Source organism: Globicephala melas, chromosome 20 (genome assembly GCF_963455315.2).
Source record: "Globicephala melas chromosome 20, mGloMel1.2, whole genome shotgun sequence".
NCBI lineage: Eukaryota > Metazoa > Chordata > Mammalia > Artiodactyla > Delphinidae > Globicephala > Globicephala melas.
In genome coordinates this window covers 39,605,376-39,609,618 of record NC_083333.1, presented here as the reverse complement: position 1 = coordinate 39,609,618, position 4,243 = coordinate 39,605,376, and the positions used below count along the sequence as shown (strand labels likewise).

The window sequence follows — 4,243 nt, the reverse complement described above, 5'->3', positions numbered from 1 at the left end:
CCGGGGAGATAATTGAGGTTTAAAAAGTAAGAGCCGTGTGTCGTGTGTCGCTGTGCGCTCCTTTAGCGAAGCTTTTTCTGTTGGACTGGACCAGAGCTTTTTCTCCTTTCGATAGTGTTTTCAAAATCTTTTGCGTCTGTTTTTCTTGTAGATTTGTTTGTATAGATAGGTTGTATGTGCAGAAAAGGAGCAAGTTCAGTTGGGTAGAGGAAAGAACCGCTGTGACTGAGAGAGCTCTCTCACAGTTTCCCATTCTTCAGCGTTGGGAGGGCCTTCGTACTGGTTGGCGGAAGGACCCACGACCACAAGGTGACTGCCCTGTGTGCTTTGGCTGTTTTCGCATTCACCTTGCCGTCTCTCTCCTTCTGTTAGGTAACTGAACGTCCCTTTCTCCATTTTTCTCTCATTTTCCCCCAATTTTAAACCGTGTTCTTGCGCTAAGAATTTCTTCTCTTTTCTGCCTTCTCTCGAAGTGCAGCTTTGTGCTTTTGCTCAAACGTGGCGTCCTCTGGAGGACATAGTTTCTGCCCCACAGTCTTCTCAGGGGGCCTCTCCCCCACATTCCTCCGTCTGTGGAAACTAGGAAAGGAGCGGAGAGGGTATCCAAGCTTCGTCTTGAGGCTCCCAGACCGTTTCCACGTCACCCTCAAAGCAGAAAGAAAACAGTAGCTTGAGTCTTCTGTTCTGTCTCTACTTCCCCCGACTTCTTTTGGTGCCTCCAGCATTACTTCTGTCCTAGTGTTTCCTGATGTCGATATCCACAGGCACGGCTTCCCTGGTGGCGCAGTGGTTGAGAGTCCGCCTGCCGATGCGGGGGACACGGGTTCGTGCCCCGGTCCGGGAAGATCCCACATGCCGTGGAGCGGCTGGGCCCGTGAGCCATGGCCGCTGAGCCTGCGCATCCGGAGCTCCTGGGCCACCACAGTGAGAGGCCCGCGTACCGCGGGGAAAACAAAAAAAAAAAATCCACAGGCAGAAAAGGACCGAGCGCGAGGGCAGCTCCCGCTGAGAGCCACGAGGATCCACCCGGAATGGAGGTTTAAATGATGGGCTTTCCGGGCTTCTCTGGTGGCCCAGTGGTTAACAATCCGCCTGCCAGTGCAGGGGACACGGGTTCGAGCCCTGGTCCAGGAAGATCCCACAGGCCGCGGAGCAACTAAGCCCGTGTGCCACAACTACTGAGCCTGCGTGCTGCAGCTACTGCAGCCCGCACGCCTAGAGCCCGCAACAAGAGAAGCCCCCGCAATGAGAAGCCCGCGCACCGCAACGAACAGTAACCCCCGCTCGCCGCAACGAGAGCAAGGCCCCGAGCAGCAACGACGATCCAACGCAGCCAAAAATAAATTTATATTAAAAAAAAAAAAAGTGATGGGCTTTTCACTTAGGTGCGTGTGTTGGTTGTACTGTATACAGCTGACTGACAAGGAGAGGTCAGTGTCACCGAAAGGAGTTTTATTACTTACAGTTCCCAAGAGAAGAGGGCACGCCACACCCTGCAGCGAGCCACATAGGGACTCGGCCTGGCCTGCTCGGTTGGGAGGCAGGAGCGGAGAGTATATGGCCTTTATCGTCCTGGGGAGGGGAGGGGAGGGGAGGGGAGGGGAGGGGAGGGGAGGGGAGGGTGGGGAGAATGGGCAGAGGCATCAAGGTAGGCCAGTTTGAGCAAGGTTCGGATTGGACCATTAGAATAGCATTCGGTGAGCTTTGGGCTACAGGGCTGTTCTCTAGTTGTGAGGTAACGGGCCCTGGGGTGAGAGAGGGCAGGGGAAATACTAGCTGGAGTGTGAGAGTAACTAGAGGAGGCAGTTGCAGATACGGGTGTTGGAAGATTGCTTTGCACGTGAACAGCAGGCTCCCAAAGCAAGTAGGTTGCACTTCTAGGAATTAGTTAGTCCTGCGAGGGGCAGTCTCTTCCAGGCCAGCAGGCCCTCAAGACGTCAAAGCATCGTAAATTATAGAAAAACTTAAAACATGATTAATCCAGTGGATGATCATTTTACTTGAACTTTCCAGTCTCGGGATTACCTAGGGGTAGAGGGTGGAAAAGCAATGAGGGCGCTAGGAGAAGCATTCGACATACACCTCTCCTACCAAGGCATCCCCCCCGCAGCACGAGATCAGATTCCAATGAACAGTATGCATTGGGGTTTATTCATTCAAGAAATATGGATTGAGGGACTTCCCTGGTGGCGCCGTGGTTAAGAATCCGCCTGCCGATGCAGGGGACACGGGTTCGAGCCCTGGTCCGGGAAGATCCCACATGCCGCGGAGCAACTAGGCCCGAGTGCCACAACTACTGAAGCCCGCGCGCCTACACAACAAGAGAAGCCACCGCAATGAGAAGTCCGCGCGCGGCAACGAAGAGTAGCCCCCGCTCGCCGCAACTAGAGAAAGCCCGCACGCAGCAACGAAGACCGAACACAGCCAACAATAAATAAATAAATAGATAGATAGATAGATAGATAGATAGATAGATATTTAAAAAGAAGAAGAACAAGAACAAGAAGACCTAGAGGAAGATTTAGGAAATTATTTTATAAATCCTTTCGACTCAAAATCTGAATATTTTTAAAATTGATAAATATGATGATATAAAAAGAACTTTCCATGAAACCTTTAAGCAATGGAATCATCGCCTTAAGTAAAGCCAAAGCCAGATCTCCAACAGGAGAAAATGTTCACCGCTTCCATTACAGACAAAGCGCCAGTCCCCTGAATGTGTAAATTGCAGATCCACGCCCTTAGGATAAAGCCCAACCGAGAATCCAGGAGGAAAAGGGCCGAAGACCCCCAACAAGGAGTTAGTTCACGGAGAGAAAATAAAGGCGTCTCTGCAACAGGAGAGGACGCTCAACCTTATTTACCCAAGATTAGAAAACTGCAAATCCAAACTACGCCGAGGTACCATTTTCACCTGTGAGATCGACCCCTCCCCCCTTTCCCCACCCCGCACCAAAAAAGCATTCGCAGGTTTGATGCCACGTGGGGTTGTTGGCGAGGCTGGGGCAAGAGGCGGTGCCGGGGAACGCCTGCCGTGCTCTTCCGGTCACCGTCCGTGATCTCCCGAGCTTCAAGGCTCCGTTTCAGTGAAGATGGCTGGGACCGCGACGGCCCTGCACCACCGTGAGGGCACAAGGGCACGCGACCGGCCTCCGCAGAGCGCCGTGCACGGGGGCCGGGCGCGATTCGCAGGCCCTTCAGTCCGTGCACGTCGATTTGAGCAAACTCCGCGGAAGTGAATCACGCTGCGAAAACGGAGATGCTAAGTTACTGATTTGCGACGGGCACTGTTGCATTCCAACGACTGTCACCCAGGGCATCCCTTCTCAGGACGACCCGTCCCCCCAGGGGACCCGAACCGTCGGGCAGAAGCCGGGCGGGAGAACACCGACGCGAGCAGACCGGCCCCGAGCAAGGAGGGGCGAGGGGGTGTGGTGGTGGTGGTGTGGTGGTGGTGGTGGTGGTGGCGGTGGCGGCTGAAGAGCCGCCTTTAATCATGGCGTGTGTCGGGCACTGGCTAAGCGTGGAGGAGGCACTCTTACTCATTGAACGGTTGTTGAATGTGCCGTGCGTGTGGGGGGGGAAGAGCGGTGGACAAAAGGCAAGTTCTTGATTGCTGGGGCTCGAACCGTGACAGCTGCTACCGTGTCAGCGCTCCCCTCGCATTCTCCGGCTGCCGCCCCTGTCTCTGGTCTGCGGCGGGACGTGCACCGGCCAGGAGGCCAGGAGGCGGGCTCCGGGTCTGGCCTGGGCTCCGGGTGCGAGGAGCCGGTCCGGAGGGTGGAGTCCGCCCGCGGCAGCCGCGCGTCCCCGGGCGACAGAAGGCGGAGCATGCAGATTAGAAACGGCTGTTCGGCGCGGGAAGGACGGGACAATCAAGTACACAGACTTTCTCCTCACAAAGGTAGAGAACAGAAAGTCTGCACAGGAGTCTAGTGCTAGCACTGTGGACGAGGCAAAAGGAGGCAGACGAGGCGTGAGGATGAGGGCGCTCACCGTGGCTTGAATAGGGATGAAGGGAAGAGGGCAACGGCCAGAGGCAGAGAGGTGGTATCGCTTCTCGGCCTTTTGGCTAAGATCAAGTGTAGTATCTGTTCTTATCAGTTTAATATCTGATACGTCCTCTATCCGAGGACAATATATTAAATGGATTTTTGGAGCTAGGAGTCGGAATAGGAGCTTGCTCCGTCCACTCCACGCATCGACCTGGTATTGCAGTATCTCCGGGAACGGTGCACCTCCC

At 54.7% G+C, this 4,243-nt stretch overlaps 1 non-coding gene across 1 annotated transcript; it reads left to right on the top strand.

The window, feature by feature from the left end:
* Positions 1–4,052: 4,052 nt before the first annotated feature.
* Positions 4,053–4,243, top strand: LOC132594363 (U2 spliceosomal RNA). The gene has a single exon (XR_009560516.1). It is a non-coding gene; the product is annotated as a U2 spliceosomal RNA (small nuclear RNA).